General features: G+C 42.8%; 1 protein-coding gene across 6 annotated transcripts in view; it reads left to right on the plus strand.

Moving 5' to 3' along the window:
* Nucleotides 1–15,284: 15,284 nt before the first annotated feature.
* GALNT13 (polypeptide N-acetylgalactosaminyltransferase 13) overlaps nucleotides 15,285–23,859 on the plus strand; it is a 158,461-nt gene continuing 149,886 nt past the window's right edge. For 2 of the 6 annotated variants that reach the window (XR_008733676.1, XM_055719318.1), the window contains exon 1: nucleotides 15,286–15,588. The gene's annotated coding sequence lies outside the window, so the exon portion shown is untranslated. Of the gene's footprint in view, nucleotides 15,589–15,609; nucleotides 16,002–17,185; nucleotides 17,277–23,859 lie in introns of those variants that run through there. The other 4 variants (XR_008733679.1, XM_055719319.1, XR_003560646.2 and 1 more) reach the window with 4 other exon arrangements.

Genomic DNA, 23,859 nt, shown 5'->3' on the forward strand with positions numbered 1-23,859 from the left:
CATCTCTTGTGCTGTTGGCATGATAACCTCTAACCTCTGCAGTTCCACTCTCTATTTTAAAGCATAAAGAACAAAAGAAATTTTTCATGCTCCTGCTACTTTGTGTATTTCTTGATGGTTTGTCTTTTTTAAATAAAATGTAAAGTTTTGGGGTTTTTTTAGATGGCATAGTTTTTACAGAGGTCTATTGTCTAAACATTGAACGCTTGGAAAAGTTTCAGAAACAAAACTGGCAAGTTAATTGTTGTAGTACTATAACATTACAATAGACTTAGTAAAGACAGCATAGCTTCTTTCCACAAATAAATCTGTTGCTTTTCTGTCTCCTGCTAAATAGACATCTTAAGATGTGAAAATCCATTACAAACTTAGTATAGTATTGGAAAAATGGTTATATATTAAATAACTAGAATTGGTATAGTCTTTAATTAGTGTTTTACTAAAATACTGTGCATGGCTGGCCTATCTCTGCAACTTTTTCCATCTTCAGTTAAGAAAACCACCTTATTTCTGGGTGGAAATTTAAAACTGAAAGTAGACATTAGAAACTGACGTATACACAATTTTTATAGTATTTAACAAAAATTTTCACAAACGGCTAAGCAAAATATTTTGTGAGGATGATGATCTCAAGTGAAGGTTGCTCCAGATATTTGAGCGAACAAACTGTTATTCATACATGAAATTCCATCACTGAAATTTCAGCTTGTGTCTTCCCATATACATATGGTATGGTGCCTACCGGGTGCTCCGCATGGACACTCAAATCTAAACACTGTCCTCAGTCATGTGAGTTTTATGGTTTTTTGCACAAGAAAGTGCAAGGGTTAAGAAGTTCAGGAGAAAAACAGGACTTAGTCTGAGTCAAGAAAAGTGAAAAGGAATTTTGCTTTACAATAGGTGTGCGTATGAGAAAATGGAATGAAAACAAAATTTCAGTTAAAACTCAGAAACATATTATGGGAAAGTAAGTTATAGAAAGGAAAGTATTTATTGTGGATAATTCAGGGTGCTATTAAATGTTTAATTGCCAGATCAAAAGGAAATTAGCAGAGCTGTTTCAGCAACGGGTTCTTATATTTATTCACTTACTCTCACTTTGCATCCACAATAACATAGCATTACACCTTTCTTACCTACCCTGTTTTATCCCCATGATGTTTCCCTCCTTCATGGAACTCCTCCCCACCCCCCACCCGACCCCCCCACCCGACCCCCCCACCCCCCCCACCCCCCCCCCCAACCAACCACCAGGGCACAGGCATGGACCTGTTTAGAACATACACCGAATCCCTTGATATTATAGCAACTGCCAATGTAAAATTTGTTTCTGAAAAAGAAAAACTCTGCAAACAGCAGTAACCTTGCCTTTCTAGCATTAATTATTTTTCAAGTTAACCCACATAAATCATGTGAAAAGTTAACACTTACTGCATAACACAAAACCACCTGCAACATTTCTCACATTATAATGATAGTCATGCTTATGTCACAGTAATACATTTCCCATTACAACTGCTCCTCCTTAATTCATAAACCACAAAATATAATAACCACTAAAATATATATGGGTTTTCTTTTTTGTTGTTTTGGTTGGTATACTAAACATGAATACAGCATTTTTTTTCTTATAACCATAAAATTTAATTCATCAGACATCTGTGTCATTTGACTTCATTTGACCTCTGTGCTTGGAAAATGCATACATAGAGAGCACTTTAAATTTAGTCAATGTACAGTACATTGACAATAATAGTTACATATCTACTTACTTCTGTCCTCAGAGTGCCACTGTGTGTCTGCATGTTGATAATTTTGGCCAGTTTCACTGATTCCGCCTTCCACTCCACAGTTAAGTAGTCTGAGGATTTCATTGCAGTGATCTTCAGAGCATTCTCCACGCTTCCAGGAGGATATGCTAAAGGTTAAAGGCAGCCTCAACCTCACAAAACATCTGCCAAAGCTCCCTGTAAAGCCAGTTGAGAAAGGTTCCTCCAGAGAGGGCTCTGGAGCAGGAGCCCTAGCGGCCCTGATTTTCGTGCTGAGGAGCACCCGCTCTGCTGGCTGTGGAGCGAGCCAAAGGGTATTGACCTCATCAGGCTACTATTAGCTTTCGTGAACCCGTACATACAGGCTACTTAAGAGCTCTCTACACAATGTGCTACAATAGGCTTTTTGAAACACTTGGCTTTTTAATCACTTCTCCATTCTGCATCTGTGAAACTTTTGGTGACACAGCTGCCCAGCCTTTGGTGACAGGGAGCATGCTTTATCTGCAGTACAGCAAATAGCAACCGCGTGTCTCCATCCTGTTGTGTTCCATCTTGGCAAGAAAACACCCTCCTTTCTCCTTTGTGATCTTCCCAGAACACTTATGAGCAGGCCCATAAGGTCAACTTGTAGGATTGGAGTCACTTAAGTACAAAACCACTAAGTGACTTAGGAGCCTAAATCGTTGATTTCAGGACAGCATAGGTTTCTGCAAGGCTGTGTGCTTTTCAGTAGTGTGACGCAGAAATTCCTGAGTTGGCATCAGTAGCTCCAAATAGCTAAAATGGTCACGTTTTGGTCAGGAGTTGTGTGTGGAGATGCACAATGGAAAGGTGCTCTGCTGTGCACTACAGCCATACAACAAAACAAGTGCTTTTAGTAATCTTACAAAGAAGAACAGGCTTCACATGGGCTGGCTATTCATATGGTTACTTGGGTTGGAAGCGATGTGCTGATTTCTTCGGTCTTTTCTTTGAATATTGAAATAAGGATATGGCTTATGCTTATTATCCTTATGCTTAAGGATATGCAGACTGAATTATTCTTGTGTAACAGAGGCCTTACAAAGTTATTACTCAACCTGGGTAAGCTATAACACCATAAATCCACAGGTATTGTATAAATGACTGGTTTCTTCAGCTTTGTCCAGAACACTACACTTAACTGTTGCTGTGGTTGAAGCATTAAATGAGAGAGAAATCGAGCCATTTGATAGATGTACCCTGCAGCTGATGTTTGCATAATTTTGTTTAATAATGTTACTTTTTAAAATGAAAACATCTATAAAATGTGAATAGAATGCACCATTTAAAGACACATTTTTAATTCTACTTTATCTCCTTACTCCTGTCTGGTAAAGCACCAGAGAAATCAGATTAAAATGTCTTCCTTGGACAGCAAGGTATGGTGAAGCATCTTTTTCTTTTTCCCTCTTCGAAGTCATACTCAGGTGATATCCACCCAGTGGAATGTATCTAAGTATGTCTTCGCCTCAGAGTAAATTATACATATTTCTACCAGACATCTACTGGTTTTGTCCTTTATTGTTAGGCTTTTATTTCATTAATAACTTGCACCAGCCTATCATTTTAGACATCCATCAGCTTTGATTGTTTTTGTTCTGGGATACCACACTGAAGAGATTTTCAGGAGCTCTGCAGGGAAGTAGATTCTGCTAGATTTAGTGTCCAGAGTGTCTTTATTGAATGATAGGAAGCCTGCTCTTCCTTGCAAAGTAAGGGTGATGTCAGTCTGCTTTGTTTGTGATCTTTCTGTATACAGAGGTGAGCAGGTTTGCAATCCTCTTAGGTAGGTGACTGAAAATAAGGACTGAAGCCATGTTGCGATAGATATGCTTCTGCACTGTTATGTTAGCTCAAGGTGGTTTTGGAGTCACCAGCTACAATGAACTCCCAAAGGCAGTTTCATTGGAATAAGACCAACAGCCTACATATGCTATTCTAGAACAACATGAAGCATCAAGCAGCTTTTACAGAATGTGAGAATTTAACAATATAAATAATCTAGAGCAACAGTACCACACCGAGTGTCACTCCTGTGTGAGAAGGGGAGTATAATGCTAGAACCTTGTTCTGTACTTCTAACTCAAGAGAAAAGCAGTAACATTAACTCTGTACCTGCTGACAGCTAAAATTTCAACAAAATCTTCTTTAAAGTCTTGAGGGAAGCAGGGGGTTAATGCCACAGTCTCACAAATTCAATCTTGTTCATGTCTTGACGTGGTTCCTGTGATATGCCTAAAACCTGCAACAAGAAAGAAGGAACAGCATCACAAACTCCCTGAGCGTAGAGGTTAAGATTCCTCCCACAGTCAGTGTGTTAAAAGCTTACCCGGGTAACTGCTACCTGAAGACCTTCTGTCAATTAGAAGATGAGTTTAACCAGAGGTCGAATTAGCATTGATTTTTGTTGAAATCATGCACTCGTAGAATAAAAAAAGGATAGTAAAATAAATTCTAGATGCTTTTGCCACACTGTGCAGGCATGAAGGAGACTACATCTGGAAGACTAAAGAAGACAAAGACAGGAACTCGGCTGTTTGGTACAACTAAGGTGTTGTATTTGTTAAAACGAATTATCTACTTCAGTGTGCAAACTAAAACAAAATCTTTAAAAGTCGGCCAGTGAAAGAAAACATCACAATGACTTTCAGAGAGGACTGGAATAATTTTCTTTCAAATCAATACCTTTTCCAAGTGATAATTCTTTTTCAGAGATATGAAACAGGGAAATCACAGGTACCACAAATCATATTAATATTTTTCCTTTACAAAATGAAAAAAAGGAGTATTAAGAAAAAAAGAGAAAATATCAATAGCCTTCAAAGACTAGAAAAAAAAAAAGTTTATAAGAACGTGGTGTGAAATGCTAATCTCAAAAATCAAATAAGGAATGGTATTTGTGGAAGGAGTCTTCATAAATTTCTGTCATAATGTGCAGTGTTCTTGTAATTGACAACATCTGGGGAGAGAAGGAATTTGACAATAGGATGCGTATGATGCAAATGGCTTGCAAAAATTATGGGGAATGAAATATTAAATTATCTTTTACGTATTCAGAGACATTTGAGAGCATTTCCCTTACTTGCATTTTCATTTTGGTAAGCACAGAATAATGAGATCAGATTGGGTTACTTTGCTTCTGTATGTATAAATGTCTATGCTGTCACCTCCAAAAAAGACAAATTGTCAAAAAAGCATTAAAAATGAACGAACGATGTTACAGCTTTGCGGTAGGAAATCCTATTTTGGGTTCAGATGCAAACAGCATTCTTTCAAATCAGAACTGACCAACAAAATGAACACGGCCAGCACTAACTGGCTGTAGTGGTAGTCTAATGACTGCAGGAAGGAAAATATTGATAGGGCTGATAGCAGAGGAAAGAAAAAATCACCTTGAGATTCTGCAATGTCAGTGAAAACCAGAAAGAGTCATCTTAAAAGGAACGAACAACTGGAATCAAAAACCCAAGAAAGGCCTCAGTTTCTTCGAGTAAGGTCCCAGCAGCAGAAGACTGAACTGGAGGATTAGAGCAGCAGAGGAGCGCATGGTTTCACCAACAAACACACAAAGTTCGGCTTGACTCCATCCCGGTACACCCATCTTCTACCCGAGTGCACTCCCGAGAGCGACAGCAGCTTTTGCTGGTGTGAAGAGGTGCTAGCTGAGTACAGCCTGGCGCTTACCCTACGTGCTGCTTCTGTATTGGTTTAATGACGTAAATTGGGAAATGGGAGCAGTTAGAAGAGCCCGAGCTATACAGCTATGGATCCTGCAAGTATTAAATCTGTGGTTTCAAATTCTCTGAAGTACTCCTTACAAGGAGAAGTTTGTAAACAATTTATATGCAGCTTTATGCTCACATAAAAAAGAACAATTTCAAATGATGTCATTATGTTGAAACTGTTCTCTAATTAATTGATGAATAGGAAGAAAAAGTCTGAAACTAACCACTTCTTAGTTGTAAATAATGCACCCTGTTTTGTACAAACTTAATTAGAAAGGTTTTCCCTTTCAGCAGTAGAGTACTCATAATTCTATTAGAAAGTCTGAAATAAATAAGCTTAGAATTGGGCAGCTGTTCACAAATTAGCACTGTCACAGAATTCAACTTTTTTAAATCCTTTTATTATGCAGACTCAGGATGTATTTTACCCCACGATACACCACTATACCTGAAATTTAACTCATTCTTAGCTATGTGCTGCTTCAGTATGAGTGAACTCACACATCAACACATTGTTCTTTTCACTGTGTGCAGGAAAAAGCTCAGCTATTCCTTTTGGTGGAGTTGCAAACCTTAATCGAGGTAGGAAAAAGTTAATGGTTGACAGCAACCTTGTACATTCTGTCATGCGTGAAATTTTGACAGCAGCATTGAAGGAGACAATTAAGCCACTTCCAGGTTTGAATGTCACTTGGAGGCTGACTACAACACAGCAGATGCTCTCCCAAGGTGTGGGAGGCATCTTCCCACCACATGGAAGACTTCAATGAACTGCACGGTTTCAGATGGATTCATATAATGCCTTGCAAAATTAAACCAAATTAATGCATTTTTTAACAAGGGAAATTCTGCAAGCAGTATAAATGACATTTGGGTAATGCCTCAGGAAAACATTTGGAAAGAGTACTTACAAAGGGAAATCTAGTTTCTGCTTTTATAGCACACTTTATTTCTTTACAAGTAATATTTCTGTTATTGTTGTAGATACCAAGGCCAAACCCCTCTGCATTTAAATGGAGTAAATGCAAATGTGTTGTGAGACACCGAGTTTACACCACAATGGGTAATGACTGTTCATTTATTTGTAAGTAAGAACATTTGCAGTATACTTTTCAGCCAAAAAGATTGTTGGCCACTATTATACATATGAAAATGTGATATCTCATTTAAAATGTGGCAGCCGTTACTGACAGAAGCAAAACTAACCCCCAGAACACACAGTATATAGAATATCTGTTTTCCAAATATGAATGAGGTCACCCTTGGATGTGATCTATGTGTTATTAAAATGAAAGATTTCCCTAGGCAGAAAGCCATTAAGCCTGAATTAATGCCATAAATATCTAACAGCTACTTCAGGTGAATAATTCTGATTAAAATATTGCTGTAGTTTTCTCAAATCACACTCCATGAATATTAGCCTGGAAATTAAGAATACAATGTTTAGCACATACTAACATGCTTTTACATGATACAGTGGCACATTTGCCGCGAGTTCCATGAAGTACCTGCTGGTGTGCCTTTGGCAGGGAGAGGAGGTACCACCGCTGCCTCTGGCACAGTCCCAGCTCAGTGGCTGCGGTGCCCACACAGGACGCGAGGACTTGGATTTAATTTCCTCCTCTGCCTAAGAGAACTTCAACCTGCAGCTCCCATTTCCCGTGAGAGCTTGGGAGACTGCTGGCTAATGAGGCAGGACAAACCCTATTAAAGCCGTATCACTTTGTACAGAATCATTAAGATTTAATTGGGCCAGAAAGAAGGTAGGGTGATGCTATGGATAGTTGGGTCCTATGCCTGCCTCCAATCAATGTTTAATTTTCTCCCCTTAAATAGCCTTTAGAGCAGGGATTTGGACCCAGGCCTGCGCGCTTGAGGTGGTATGGAATTACCATGCACTGCTGGCACGTCTGGGGACACAGGGGGCTGCGCCACAGCGACTGCCACCCTTACACTGACCAAATCCGTAATGCAGCGCAACACTCCCTGCATGCAGCAGCATCAGCATGTAAAAGCAGGGTTTCTAGACCTTTGCATTCCTCTGCCTGCGGCGGAGAGCTAACTTGGCACCTCCTGAGCCTGGGAATATACCACATCCTACAATCTGGAACTGTATAAGCAGGAATATTTGAAAAAGCTCAGCTCTAAAGTGCCCTGTAGACCTTCCTTGCCAAGCAGACTGTCTGCATGCAGCTCACACCTGAGAGACCAAATATATAAATTCAGGACTCCTCAAGCAGAGTTGATAATTATTTACAGATCATCCACACCCTTGATGAATGATTTATGCACTGCCCTGCTGGGTTGAAAGGAGACAGCAGGCAGCCATGCCCTCTGAGTTTTGTGTGAAGTCCAACTGAAAAGAGATGCTCAGGAAAAGTCTACTAGACCAGACAAAATGATACCTCCTAGGCAGTGTCAGCCTGAAACACCACCCAATTATAATGTGGTAATTTATTGATACCTTTTGTTTTTGTAAGCAGCCAGTGCATTTATAGCATCACCACTTGGTTCTTACTCTTTGTAAGAGTGATCTTGATTTTAAAAAGAATGCTCATTTTACTTCCGAGTTACAGATATGCAATTAAATACGTGAAACAAAAGTGAGAAAAATAATACAGATAACTACATTTAGCCATTGCCCTCTCAAAGGAAGATAAACTTCTCCATTCACTGCCAAAGGAGTAACTTAGATGTGCCTGGGTTTGCCAGCCTCCCTTTTCGCTGTGTGAATTATTTCACTCTTGGCTTATGAGTTGTTTCAAGCGTGACCTGCACGTAGCTAGATCAAACACCTGTTATCATTTCATGTTTTCTATTCAACATTGCCATTTCCAATGGTTTTTACTTTATTTTTGAGAACTCTAATTGAGTTTGTAAAACATTATTTTTCCTCTGAGTCAAGACCAAAAAGACAGTAATCTCTCTGATCAGTGCCTCTGAGGTTTCCAAGAGAACATGTGCTGAAATCCCAAAGGCATTTTTGTGGTGTGAATTCAAGACACTTTTTATTCCTAATAAGAAAGCTATATGACTTCCAATATTCATAAAGCATTGTTTCTATATAAGATTTCGAAGTACAATTTGCCCTTCATGCAGACAGAGATCGAAGCAGAGATAAAGGAAAAAAACCAAAACCAATTGATACAATAATGCTAGTAACAGAAGTTCTAATTTTAAAAAAGGAGATCATTTGAAGGGGAAAGATTAATCGTATTGACAAAGAAATCTGGGTTTTACTAAAATGAGGTCTTCATTTATCATGTAAGTTTTACTATGAACAAGCTAGAAGAAATGATTAAAGTAGACGTGATCAAAATTTTACTGAGGTTTGGCAAGGTGGCAGATCTTTATCTGACACCTAAAACATTGAAAATCAAAAGCAAATATTACAAATATGGAAATCTGATGTATCTCTAGACAGAGGACCAGATCCTGCCCTGTGTAATAGAAAAACCATTAAACTAGCTCAGCTCTGTGATCTAAGGGATTAGGATTGCAGCTGTGGTCCCCCAACAGAAGCAGTTACATGTACTGAGTTTTGAGGATCTTTACCATGAACTTAGGACCTGGAGGAAAGCTCCTTAAGGCTTCATCTATATTAGTACGTTCAACTTCCCTGGGACCATTCTCTGGCACTGAGAGCAACTGGCTTGGGATGGCCTCTTCCTCCAAAGGTGAATATGCAATCCGATTTTTAACGTCCGTGTGCAGACACAGAAACATCTTTTAGAATTTGATTTACTATTTTATCTGTGATGAAGGATGCTTCTCAATTAAGCACTCAGTTAAGGACTCTGCTATCTTAATATAATCACCACGATGGTGATACAGAAGTAAAAAAAATTCTGTATCACACAACCAGATCTCTGAATCTTCTAGACAGTGATTTTTATTTTAAAGTAAATTGAAAGAATGACTAACTCACCTTCTCTCTACACTGAGAAGGTAGACATATCACCTGGGGAAAAAAAAAACCCTAAATGTACCTTAACTTTGCCCTTCCATTGCAAATGAGTTTTCTTAGCTTAACTGACTTCATGTGTTTTTACGCCTTTCCTGTTTTTAACAACCAGTCAAAATGAAACCACTTCTGGCCTTAAATTAATGGTAAGTCACAGGTAATGAAAAATCTGTACTTCAGACACTCCCACAATGAATGAAACAGCTTCACTGAGAAGGGTAAAGAAGTAATAAACTTGTAATAAATGTCAGAAAGATGTGAGCCCTTTATTGGAAAAAACCTCATGTACTGCTTTTAACAACTGAAGCTGTCAGTTATATAAATGATAATGTGCATTGAGGGAAAGCAAGCTATAAATCCTTTATTTCTGAAATGAAATTTTATCAAACATGAAGAAATAGGTTGATGACAAAATTAATACTCTGGTAATGCCAAATATAGATGCATCTGGATATAACAGTGCTTTTGACTCAAAGCAAAAAGGATTTTCCCAGTATTTTCTTGCATCATGAGTGCTTTGCATCCAAAAATGCCTGTGCCCTTTTGATCATCCTCATCCTCAGACTGAAAACAATTCTGGAATATTATTTTTACCATCACTAACTGGTACTGAGCAGAGACTTGAGCACTGGTTCTGCCACACACACAGCTGAACAGCAGGCTATTGCATTCAGAGGAACCATCAGAAGAAATGCTCTTTACCACCTCCAGCACAGGCTGGTTCACTGAGTAAATGCAGACCTCAGGGTGTTTGACACTGACTTCTCACTGGGCCTGAAACACTGTTCACTGAGATTTGAGATTCTTTCTGGGTCCATAGCTGTAGAAAGAAACTTAAATTCAGTGTAAAGGTTTAGATTCAGTTCTGTGTATGTTTTCCAGCTCCACTGAGCTTACCCATCTTTTTAAATTCGAAGCAGACTGGTGCATTTAAATAAGAAACAAAACATGGAACAGTATTAATGCTAATGCCCTTATTTCACTTCCATTACCAGAGAAATATGTTATCTTCTTTAATTAAGTAAACAGAAGCAGAGGTAAATGATTCTAGAGAGACAGGACTAGCGAGAAGCAGCCTGAGGTTTACCCTTTATGAATAAGGAAGGCAAGACAGAGGCAGTTACTAAGATGTGCAAGAAAAAAGGAAATTAAATCACAAAGCCCAGATGACATTTGTCTAAGAGTCCTGAAGAAACCAAAGTCTGGAGTAACTGAACTGCTGCCAAATGCATGTAATTTATCATCACACACACCTACTATATCAGATGAGTGGACTAAGTGTCATACGCTGCTTTAAAAAAGCTCGAAGATTTGTGTTCAAGACATAAAGGGAGTACAGGGCATAAAGTATTTAAATGCAAGGGTATTTCAACCTTCCCATAAAGGGCAGGAAAATTTATCTCAAAGGTTATCCCATTTCTTTTCAAATGGTAAAACCAGGTTGTGTGGTCGTACAGGAAGTCTCCATCAGAGGAGGTATGGGATTAACTGATGCATTAGCTGTGATTGCTTTAATGTTATAAATGATACTTCATGGGTTTGATGAATAGTTACATTTGGTTTACCTGTGGTTCTGCGTTTGAAAAGGTAATATAGCCAAAGCAATAAAATTGAGTAAGTAGAACGGTATAGGCTGCTATTACCTAAAAAAGAATAAATGAATTACACTGAAAGGCAGTATACATGCAATAACTGTCAGTCTGTTATCTATCAGCCCATTTTATTTCTATTAGGTGGTAGGAGAGAGTTCTATATTTTGTGTAATTATTGATGTAAAATGCAGATGAAAATGAATTGGCTTCTTCCCCCAGCTTTGTTTTCCTTTCTGTATAAGATCATACACAAGTCAAAGGGTCTGTTTTAGGAAATAAATACACGTTATTTTTTTCTCCAACCTCACCTGCCAGAAAAAAAAAAAAAAAGGTTACCTTCTGGCATGACAGATTGGTTAGAAGGTCACAGTAGATATTCCAGTAGAGCTAGGAATACATTCTTTGGCACAACGCTATATACATTTTAAATAATGCAACACAATATTTGAAAGTACTTGCCAAGAAAAAGCACTGGTTTTATATAAGCACTATTCAATTCCAGCCTGTAAAAGCCTAGCAGACATGGACTTATGCAGGTCACACAATCAGCTGACTGATAACCAGTCTGACTGTGACACCACTTACGTATCTGGAAAGCAAAGGGATGTTTTATAGTCCCATTTTGTCTGGGAGGGAAAAGACAAGTTCTAGTAATAATAATAATAATAAAAAAACAAACCACAAAAAAGCATAGGGAAACATGAGGATGAGTGGAGATGGGGAGTGGCTTTTGTATAGGGGAAACTGAAGTGGCCTGGACTTTTCTTCTGCCTGCAAGGGCAAAGGGAGAAGAACGACTGAAACCCGTGAAATCACGTCATAAAAAAGTGTATTTAAAATGACTGTCCACCGTTTCTCAGAATACATGAATGGAAGACCACCCAGTAAGAATATCAAGTATACGGCTAATGTGGTGAAGCTGAAGTACTTTTACAGAAAACGTATAATTAATCTTGGAACTCTATGGCTCAAGCTGTTGTTGAAACCAAAAGACAAAACAGAATAAAATAGATGTTAAGAGAAATTCATAGAAGATTTATAAATAGATGTTAAATGCGATGGTCTGTAGGCAGTCCCCACGCTGGAAACTCCATGCTGCTAATTGCTGGAAACACAGACTGCTGGGAGAAGAATTATTTTATATTTTTGCTATTTCTTATACTGTTTTCCAAGCATCTACACCATATTACTGCCTTTGATTCAATCAAATATGTCCACCCTATGTGCCCTTTACCATCATACACCAGGTATTAGGGAATTCTTTTCTGAAGAACGGGATTTTTTGACATAGTTACCAGCATGTGGCCCACCCACGGTTAAGTAGTAAAACAGATGCTTTTGTGCAAACACCACACTGTTACACCAGCCATACATTTAAAGTTTGTGTATCTACCCTTGTATTCATTCTTGTACCTCTGTACCTATGTACTGCATTCTTCCACTGTCAGGAATGCACTATTCTAAAAAGGACATTAATACTATGTAACACCATGTGAGTGTGGAGAAAGAAGTCTTTCCTCTGCCTTATGTATCACCTGGCCACAGTAAGTTAAAGGATAAAAAATCAGAAAATAATACCAGACAAACTAGATCGGTTACTGCAGAACCACAGATGTGACCAAAGCAGAGTTGCTTAATATACCCCACTTGTACTGAAATCATCTGGAACTGTGAATGATTTAACACTGGGACATAGACAATGCCAAAGACAGAAGTTTTGGTACACACAGAAGAAACTGTCGCTATCTCTTCACCGTAAAGGGTGGTCAAGCATTGGAAGAGGCTGCCCAGGGAGGTGGTGGAATCATCACCATCCCTGGAGGTACTTAGAAGACACGTAGATGCGGTGCTTAGGGACATGGTTTAGTGGTGGGCTTGGCAGTGCTGGGTCAACAGTTGGGTTTGATGATCTAGAAGGTCTCTTCAAACCTAAATGATTCTATTGCAGAGGAATCCACTTCCAAATGACTAGGGAAAAATGAAGTATAAAATCTTTTGGATACAAAAACGTATCTTTTCTACAATAGGTTAAAGATCTGTGCGGCTGCACTGTCAGGAGCTTCTTGAAAGTAAGTATACTAGTAACATTTGGAGGTTTGTTATTTTAATGAATAAAGATAGCAGTTGTCTATTATATGAACTAAAAGGAAAATCAGATTGAGAAGTGAATGTTTCTGCTCTATGACAGTGCATGGTTACTAGTCAGGTGGTGAAAAAAGTCCTTCCAGGAGACAAAAACTGCTCCGGAGTATTTTTACTCAGTTCTTTCAAACAGGTGCCATTGCCCAGAATCTAACACAGCATTAGGACTGAACAAATAATGCAGCCACTGAATTTTTCTGTTTCTTTTGCATTTATTACTTTTGAGGGAGAGGATTGTTTTAAAAGTGCCAAACTCTGTGGATTGTTATTTTCTTCTACACAATAGCTGATATTTTCCTACTTGGAGCAAACATCTTCCTGTTAGTATTAAAAATTAACGGAGAAAGAATACTTTGCACTTACACAGGCAACATCCATTTCTGCATCTTAACATACTTTACAGGAAGCAATTAGTGCTTACAACTCCAGCGCGAGGTTAGAGATAAGAAAGCTGCAATGCAGAGAAATTGACTTGCTCACCCTCAGAGAAGCACGGAACTGGATTTCCAGTCTTGCGCTCTATCACTATACTGAGTTCTCTGCTTTGCTTCTTATGAGCCTACCTTAGGAATCACTAAAAACTTTACAGGCTATGTATCATATACACTGACCAGCCTTTGTACCCCAAAGAGAGCTCAAAAAATTCCGAGCAAGCTTTCGGTATGGTTTGAGGAGAGAAACAGAGGCTGTTTGTTTATTTAACAAATAAACATTCATTTATTTAGATGTTATTTTAAAACATACTGAAAAATGCTTTCATTAATCACTTCCGTAAGGGGAAAAAGAAAAACAAAGTGCCGAGAGGTTCCTCATCCTTATATCAAAGCATCTAGTTTATGCAGTTAGCTCTCAGGGCCAAAAAAGACATTATTCAACTGACAATGCAATGTCGTAAGTCAGGACTTTCTCCACATTCCCTCGGCGCTGCCCAGGCTCGTCACAGGCTGGGAGGAGAGGGGACCGTGTCACAAAACAAAACGTCCCGGACTTTCTATCTGCTACCCACTGGGAAGAAAGTCAGCGTCCATGCCATCGTCACCTGGCTGCTCATGTAAACAGGACGGAGAGCTTTATCCTTTTGCTTTCCTTTTCTAATGCGTGTGATTTAGCTCCCGAAAGTAACAGAATGTCAGCCAGTGCTGAGGACGTGCTGCTGGTTCTGAGAGGGGCGGCAGGGCCGCTGGGGCCGGGGGTGACCCCAAACCCCCCAGCCCCGCCGGGTGCGAGGGCTCTGCCGGGCGGCGGCTGCTTCCCCGGGATTTTACCTGAGGAACGGTGAGATACGTCTGCTCCAGGGCACACGTCTCCACAGCGATTAACCGAGCTGTTTTTAAATGGAGAAATACAACGTTTCGATGCGTAGCGGTAACTGACAGGAGCTTCCCCTGAAGGGTCTGGCAGCCGGGGCTGGCACCAGGGGGGGAGCGCGGCCCGGCGCCCGGGCACGACGCGCGGTTCCCCGGGGGGCTGAGCGCGTTAACGTGCCGCTTCCACCAGCCCAGCCCGGGTGAGGGCCGAGGGCTCTGCCCGGCAGCGCGGCCCGCCAGGGGCTCCCGGGGCACGGCCGGCTATCGCCCCCCGCCCCGCCCGCTCCGCGCCACTTCAGCGGAGGGACCGCGCTCGTGTCCCCCGCCGTTCCGCCGCGCTCCACCATCCGCTCCTAGCAGGTCCCCCAAATGCACAAGCTACCGGGGGACGCTGCGGGCCTCCGCGAGAGGACGGCCGGGCTGAGGCCGGCTCCCTCCACCGCCCCCGCCCCCTCAGCGGCGGCCTGCACCGGGGGCCCGGCCGCGGGTCCGAGCGCCGCACGCTGACCCAGCGCGCCCGGGGTGAGGGGGGCCGCCGGCCACCCACCGCCCGCAGGCTCGCAGCCGCAGGCAGCGCTGTCCCGGGGCGGTCGCACACCGACCGCCTCCCGGCGGGGACCTCGGCGGCACCGCCCGCTCCCCTCAGCACCTCCCGGGCCGCCCCCCGCCAGGCGAGCAGCCCGCCCCCGCACCTGCCCGCCCCGCCCCCCGGCCGGGCAGGCTCCGCGCCCCGCTGCGGGGGCACCCACCTCGCCGCGTCCCCGCTCCGCCGGGCCGAGCCCCAAGTATCGCGGGAGCCGGGCGCCGCCGCTGCAGCCATTGGGCGGCGCGCCGGAGGAGAGGCGGCGGCGGCGGCGGCAGCGGCAGCTGACGCGCGGCTCCCGACCCGGCGAGGCAGCGGTGCGGAGCCGAGCCCGGCGCAGCCTCGGCCGCGCCTCGGGGCCGCTGTCCCGCCTCGGCGGCCATGAGGAGGAGGAGGGCGGCGGCGCCGCGCTTGGCCCCGGGCGGGCGGCGGCGCTGCTGAGCGCGGGGGGCGCGGCTGTGGGGCTCGGCGTCCCGCCTCAGGTAAGCGGCGAGCGGCGGCGGGGGCACCGGGCGGGGCGGGATGGGTCCTGGCCGCACCGAGTGCCAGCAGCGGGGGTCGCCACCCCCGCCTCAGCCCCGGTGCCTTTGTCAACTTTGCGCGGCGCTGGCGGCGGGCGAGCCGCCCGCGGCGGGCCGGGGGCTGCCGGCGGGGCCGGGCTGCGGGCGAGGCGAGCGGGCTGCCCTTACCCCGTTTCCGCAGCCTCTCCTGGCGCTCCCGGGTGCGGCTTGGGGCGGGGAGAGCGCTTTAAGCAGCGGTAAGCCCGACCTGAAGCGCCGGCTCTAGTCGGCGATGGCAAACTGTGCTTAAACCCGCGTCCTGGCGTGCAGCTCTCTCCCTGACGAACTGGTGCCGGCGCTGGGGGGAAGGTCGGAATACCGCTGGAGAGCCCGAGGTAGGCTGTGCTGGTGGCAGAGGGGGAACAGGGGTTTGCGCTGTAGATCCGAGCGGCGGGTTCCCGAGCTGCCCGGCAGCCCCTCGGCGCCCTCAGCCCGGGCTGTGCCGGCGGGGCTGGCTGGCTGCCGGCGGCCCTTTCGCCGGGGTGTAAATGGGCCAGCCCGGGTGTAATTGAGGTTTTGGCACAGCTCTTTGGTAGCTAAGGTTTTTCCTCCGAACGTCATAAAGTTAGGATGCCGAGTGTTTTCCCGAGAATTGGGTAAAAACTTCTTCCGAGCTGAGAGAAAATAAAGTTTATTTTACAGTTCTGCTAAGGTATTTTATCAGTCTGGAATAGTAAAGAAAAACCCAGAGCTGCTAGAGATGCCACTATTTCCTCTTCGTTGCAGAATGAAAATGGGCTGAGTATTTGGGTGCTCCTGGCTGACTGGAAATAGTTAAGAGGAAAGATTAATGAGAGATTAAGCCGTGCTCAGAATTACCCGAGGAAAGCGAGGGGCAAAGATTATTTTAACTGGCTGATGGCTGGACTTGGAGGAAAGAGATGAGGCCTGAGAGATTTTATCGTTTTTCAAGTAGTCTCTCTAAATTTTCCTCCGTAGTGCCCTGGGTTGATAGCAGATCTGATTACCAGCGATCTTGATGGTCTGCGTCCATCGCCATCGGTAAAGCCGTGCAAAAGTGCTGAGTCTGCAGACAGTTAAAAAACCTGGTGTAACTTGAAAAGTAGTACTTTATCTTTTGATAATCTTTTAGCTGGGCCTGTTACTATTAAGTGCATTAGGTTTGGGTTTTTTTAATATATATAGAGTGGTTATTGGTGGCATTAAACTAAGAGTGTAATATGGCATATTACATACGGGGTTTGGTTTTGGGGTTTAGAAGTGGTTTCTTCGCTGAAGCAGTATTCTAAGAAACAAAGCATGTGCGGTATCTTCCAATTTTTGTGCTCATACATGAGTGTTTAGTGTTTGCAAGTTCCCGAAGATGAGTGTGCACTATCAGGAGATGCTGATGCTGGTAGAACAGGGTGGGAAGCCAGACTCAGAGTCTTCTGTTTGTCTGCGGATGAGCTTTAAGAAAATACAAGTCTAAGTAACTGTGCCTTTCAGGCACAAATGAAGACTGAAGGGGAGGATGTAAGCCTACATGGTTCTAGGATTTATGACTGTTAACACCTGCCTCCCACCTTCCCCGGGAAAAGCTACGATTCCTCCTGAACTTTCATGAAGAAGAGAATCTGTTCCCATCACTCGTACCCCCAGGAACCTAGGTGAGAATAAGTTGTAAAAACGTTCCTTACCAGCCATAGCAAAAGCTTATGACCAGTTTATATTTGGGAATGTGGAGAATCACGTTGAGTTACTTTCCTTCTAATGTTAAGTGCAGTTGTTTTGGTTTGAGGCAAAATACAGTAGAGTACTACCTAACCCCACTGTCAGATGACAAGAAAATTAAGGCTGAAGAAGAAGAGCAGAATCACTTGGAAATAAGAAACTAGGAAACCTTGTAATATTTTTCTACATGAGACACAATTCTAGTGGGTTTTATGCATTAGCAGGTGAATTCAGGAGAATAATTTTCTTGAAAACATGGGAGAATTGACTTCCATTTAACTGTATATAATTTCTATGAACATAGGAAAATATGGGTTTTTTTAAAGATGCAACATAGTGAGAGCTGTGCGCTTCTAAGAAAGCTGCTTTCTTCAAAGACTTTGAGGTGAGGGGGGGAAGAAGATTGGACAGTGCATATTCTACTTTAGTGATGATCAGTTTTGAGTTAAGTAGGTATGATGTGACAGCTTATTGATTGTCAGAAATGGCCCTTTTTGATATTCACAAACTTTGCTTTTTTCAATACTGTTGTTCTGTTGGATTGGAAGAAGTGAGCAAGTTCTGATTTCCCGGTGTTATAAATGAGTTCTTTTGGCCTTAGTATTTAGAAAAAAGAATCAACAGGTCCTTCTCTTCACAAAATAAGTGAAATACATGTTTTTGTATTGATTAGTGTTCCTTGGTGGGTATGCCCTGCCAGCTGATGTGTGCAGGAACGCCTCACAGTCGTTATTTGCTTGACTGATCTTCAGGTTTGTGTTGGCAGCTCCTGATGAGTGCTGTGCTTGACCTTTCTGCACTAGGACAGCAGGGTGCTGAGGGTGGGCTTATGCCATGGCCTTGACCTGCATGCCAACAGGCATAATGCACCCAGAAGGTCACTGCCATTTTGGCAATGCGGAGTGGTAAGGAGTCACTCCTAAAACAGGACTTAGGTAGGAGGCTGTTACAGAAGGCAGTGGTTGTTTCTTTGGCGATGCTCTGGTTCCACCTGTTTGAAGTTTTGGGTTTGTAGTATTACCTTCATGTGCAAATATCAAAAAATCCATTTGATCAGCAGGACTGGTGCAGTGTGAATGTTCGGTTATTTTTCGGTGTTAGCGTAGATGAGTGTGTTGGCATGGCTGGGGTGGTTGGGCAGAGTCCTGTGTCTCCGTAGTGTGTGTTGTCTGTGCTGGTGAGGGCTGGCCAGCCATGCAGTTGTCGAAAGGTTTGTGGGGCAGTCCTCTGGTAAGTGGCTATAGCTGCTCGGGCTATGTTCTTCCATGGATACTTGCCCTGTAGCTTTTCTCCTGGTTGTCGTGTCACTGCCTGGCTTGCTCCAGCATTTTCTTTTTGTTTGAAGACTAGAAAACTGGTCCTGGGTGGTATCTGTCAAGTCGTCAATACCACTCAAGTACTTGTTACTTTTTAATTTCACTGGTATGTGGGAGAGCACCCACCATCTGAAAACAGAATAAATATAGTCAGCTTAGTCTGCTAATTAGCTTTGACAAGGTTGTACAGCAGCTTGCAAGGGGGATACCTGCCTATCACCTGGTTGGGTGGTTGGTGTAGGTTAGAGAGATGCCTGCTCTGACAGTCAAGACGAGAAGAAACCTGTGAGGTTGGTGAGCAAAGTACCCTGGTGTGTTTATGTCTGTTACTAGATGGGCTGCACTTTGGGAGAAGAATGTGGCTGTATTCTTTTAGTTGATTTTTTTTTTTTCAGTTGGCTTTATGTTTTTGGTGCTTTGTGCCAACACACCAGTAGAAACAGCCTGGTTTTTAGTACAAAGTTAGTATCTGAAGGCATGGACTTTAAAGGAGGGAGTAAACCCAGATTAATTCTTCACAAATTTGCCATCATTTGCAAGTGGGTGGCTTACAGTGAGGTGGCTTTGAACAGAAAAAGCTTTTCTTGTCTGGATATCGGGGATATGCTGCTTTGAGGTATGAATTCTGGGAGAAACTGGTGCTAGTCATTGCCCGACTCTAGTCTGAACAAAGCCACGCAAAATAAAGGGTAGGCTTTTATTACAAAGAAGTTTGGTTAGATGAATTAATAAGTCTTTTCCACTTTAATTTCTGAGTCACGGAAATGCATTTTAAAATGAAGAATAGGTCTATTATTAAATGTCAAGCAGCCTATTTCAGGAAAGGAGAGAGGGGGAGAAACTAATTCTTAAAACAGAGAACACTGGATAGCTCTAACTAGAGATACCTGATTTCCACACACCCCCCGCCTTCCCTTGTCTTACTAAATGTGGAAGAGCTTCCTGTATTGATCTTGGAGATGGGCAGTTTCAGCATTTTAAGTTCTTCAGATAGCTGTAGGTGAATTGATAAACTGCTTATGGTATTAAATGATGATTCATGTCTTTTTGAGAGTATAGTATATATTAAGGTTTGGTTAGATAAATCTAGCCATAAGGTTTTTTTAGGCAAAATATATTTTAAATAATTTTATTTTAAAATTAAGTTATGCCTCAGAAAGATAGGGTTGCAAACCTTAATAGTTCTTAAAGCAAGCTTGCCTCTTCAGTTTTTTAATGATGATTACTCTTGTAGCAACTCTGATAAATTTAATTTATAATGCAGTGTGGCATGTTTTGCCCAAAGCTTAAGCAGTGGACTTTAGCTTGTTAGATCATATCTCATGATATCATGGTGCTAGTGTGCATGGATGCAGTTCTGTTTTAGTAGAGTTTTGTCAGTTCACGCTGGCTAATTGCCATTCGGTGCAGTACTGCCTGCGTTGGACCCTGATTCTGCAGCAGAGATTGACAAAAATAATAATGCCAAATCTTTCTGTGACTGACACTTAAATATTGTTGTTGTCTGTTTTTACTCTGGCAGCTGCAGTGAATCAGAGGAAAGCTACGAGAAACAGCCGCATTCATCCTTTGATTTATTAGAGGTGAAGGCTGGAAATCTCAGATTTCAGTTGAGCTGAACTCTGGTCTGCCTTCCTTAGGTGTGAAAAAGACATATGTGATTGCTCTTATTTCTGCTCGGGAATTTCTTCCAGCAAACTTCTTTCTGATTACTGTTCAGCTGACCTACCCATCTTTTGCAGAAGTCTGATCCGAATGGCTCTGACAGAGCAGATGTGTACTATAGATTAGTTCTGAAGGGTTGAAACACTACTTTACTGGAGGGCTTTGTGGATGCTTTTACTACTGACTTGCATTCATTTTTTAAAAATTAAGTATTCTGCTGCTATCACGAGCTCAGTGTTCATTAATATGTACATCACTTGAGTGTCAAATGTTGCATTATAACAAGGATTTGTCAACAGCAGTAATTTAATGTCTGAATTAACTGCTTCATAAAATGATCTGGTATTCTCATATATAGTACTGTTGTGGTCAATACCGTAACAGTAGCCGTGGCCATCCTAAGGTTTCTGTTTCTTTGCCTTTAGCCTAAATTCTTTTAAGTATGTGTGAGAGGAACACTTGAAAGGCTGTGAATTGAGATGCTTGCTAACATACAGAGATGTCAAACAGGATAGATTTCAGTGCTGACTGAGGTGTTAAGTTGCATACATTAAAAGGATGGTCTACATGACAAATAACAGATTCGCTAGAAAATGCAGCATGCCTCAGTTAAATAATGAAAAGTCAGGAAATTACCACTGGAGTCGTAACAGTAATGTAACTCCATCCACTTACTCATCTTTCTAATGCGCTTGCCATCTGAAGGCTGTGTACAGTAATGGATATGTACCCCAAAAGGTCAACCAAGGCAGTTTTCTGTGTGTCCCCCTGCCAATAGCGTATTTTTTTTTCTCCTCGGTACTCTTAGTTTAGAGGGGTATAAAGGAAGAGAGGAGAAGGAGGGGTTCTGTTTGCTATGCAGAGGTATTGGGCAAAGTCTCAGTGGAAGCGTGTAGCTGTGTACGGCGATATTTAATCAAACCTATACTATGAAACACTAACACAAATAACAGATTATCAGGAATAGGCGTTTTTGATCCCGCTTTTCATCTGTGAAGTGTTGCACCCATGACATGTGCTACTTAACTGCAGTAAGAACCGTGATGTTGTCTGGAAATGCAGCTCAATTCCTTGTCCTCTGAGAAATCAAGCTGCTGTAGTGGCAGTGCAGGTATCTCTGGGGTGTATTTTGCTGTTCCTTTACTGCTGTCGTCATCCTCTTGGTTATCTTACAGCATACAGCAAAACTTGTGTAAGTGTGTACTGAGCAGGAGGCAGGAGCAGGCCTCCTTTTCCTTCTCCTGCGAGTCAGGCTTCAGGGTGCTAGTGGGATCCCCGGGTGTTTTGTTACCCTCCGAGGTACTGCCCAGTACGTCCCCTCTGCTGCCAGCCTGTCCCACCTAGCCGCTGGTCCCTGTGGGCTCTGCTCTGGGGAGGCTGAAGGACCTGGGAATCACTTGGCAGCAGAAAAAACCCAAATCCCTTCCCCTCCCTGAGAGCAGACCCAAAACCTCCTGGCAGTCTGGAAAGCCAGGCTGGTGCTGTGAGTTACATGTGCTGCATCTGGTGACTGGTGGGGAACCAGGGAGCAGCTGGGCAGCTCTTGGGGGGGGCTTTTGGCAGAGCCTGGTACCCGGGGGAGCAGCCCCCCCAGTTGCTAGGCAACTGCTGCCTGATGCTGTGCTGCAGCAGGCTGTAGATGCATGCAGATGTGGCCACATCTGGCAAAGGAAGGAGGTGTAGTGTTCATCCTCACCTCCTGTGCATGTTCCTATAATACATGGTAGATTAAGCTCCGTTTTATCAGGACCTAGCTCCTGTGGGTACTTCGTGAAGCCTTTATGGCTAACATTGAGATCAATGTTGACTTGAGAAGTGATGCTCAGCTCTATTTCAGATTTCATTCCATAAGAAACTGTTCTGTTTTGAAACAGTCCTTTCATACAAATAATTTGCAGTTTGTATCCTTTCTTATCCAAGCCTCTAGTTGTCATTGAGTCAGTTATGGTGTTACCAGGAGTATAGATGGCTAACTCAAGTTGCTTTGCACAGGTTAAAGTCTCACAGGTTTGGGAGATCAGGTTGAAGTCAGGGTGGTTTTGATATTAATTTGGAAGATGTAATCACAGTTTTAGGACATAGGTGGACTCTGGGACTCTATGCTTCTGTATTAAATCAGTAAAAGTGCTGAGTGATAAATCAGGCGATTCTGATTTTCTTCAGAGAACTTTTGTAAACGGTTTATTTCTGTCTTGGTCAAGAATTAGGACACTTAATTCGTGTTGAGTCTTAAGAGTGGGAACAGATTAAGGGGCCATTCAAGGATGTGCTCATACTGATTTATGAAAATGGGCCATTTGAAAATGCATGGAGATAAAATTCTATTACGTTTCTTCTGGATACAGGTTTTGCATGTGGTGCTTGAAGCACTGCTGTGTTGGACTTCCTCTTACCCCCATCCCTATGTTGCTGCTATTTACATCGCGAGTCCACAACAGAGCCTCAAATTGCCACAGGTTTCACTAATGAAGTGTGAAGACAAAAAGCAGTTGGAGGAAACCTTTGGTCTGTGAAACAGGTGGATGGTCCTTAAAGGAGCTTAGATCAAGATGATCAACAGGCATGTTGATACAAAAAGCCATGTTCAGTGCTTCAAAAAGGTGTTATTCTGGCTAGAAGCTTTCAGTTAACACCTTAGATGAAATTTTTATGTGCAGCATATTTGCAGTTTTAATACTTCTAGTCCATTAATTCACAAGACATGAAGATTATGCTCATCACTTAACAGACTGCTCTCTCCCTTAGGCAGCTTTCATCTTTCTTTTTCTGTAGTGGAAGTGTTGATGAGCATGCCCAGGGACAGGCTGGAGCTGCCTCTTGTGGGGTGGATGCTGATCCTGGGGTTGGAAGGGAGGGATGGCTTTGAGGGGTGTGGATCCAGGCAAGTGAGGCCTAGGGGCTGATCCCTTTTCAGCGCTGGTACAAAAATACTGGCTCAAGAATTGGGGCTTTTGTTGAATCAGTGCACTAACGTGGGCTACATGTCAAACTTTGAAGAGTGTGACTCCAGGAGCATCACCAGGGGAGTAGAAGTGGTAAATGATTTTCAGAAGTCTTGGCCTCAGTCTGTGCTCCCATTGTTCCTACAGAGGAATAATATTTTTTTTTTTAATCTCACAGAGATATTGTGAAAGTGAATTAAATCTTTTGAGGCAACTGGATAGAGTAGTGATGAATGCCATGGCTTTGAGCCCCTGAGAAAATTAAACATTGTTCATTCTGTGCATGGCTTGGCTGGTATGAAATAAATAGGGCACGGGGCTGTGTGGTGAGTTACAAGAAGAAATATGGAACAATGGCTTTGTTTTACCAAATCTGATCGGCTGTGTGCAGTCAGTGAAAGTGGGCTCTGCAGGGAGATGGTTTTTTTTTTTAGTACATGAGAAAGGCAAGTCAAGGTTTTTGCAGCTATCTTTAATTCTGCCAGTTTTTCAGAGCTTGGATTTGCAACCTCCATAACATTCTCATACCACAGCATTTTATTGTGGCGGTTTCAGGAAAGGCTGGCAGTGCAGATGATTTCTAAATTTGTATTCTG

This window comes from Falco cherrug, chromosome 8 (assembly GCF_023634085.1).
Source record: "Falco cherrug isolate bFalChe1 chromosome 8, bFalChe1.pri, whole genome shotgun sequence".
NCBI lineage: Eukaryota > Metazoa > Chordata > Aves > Falconiformes > Falconidae > Falco > Falco cherrug.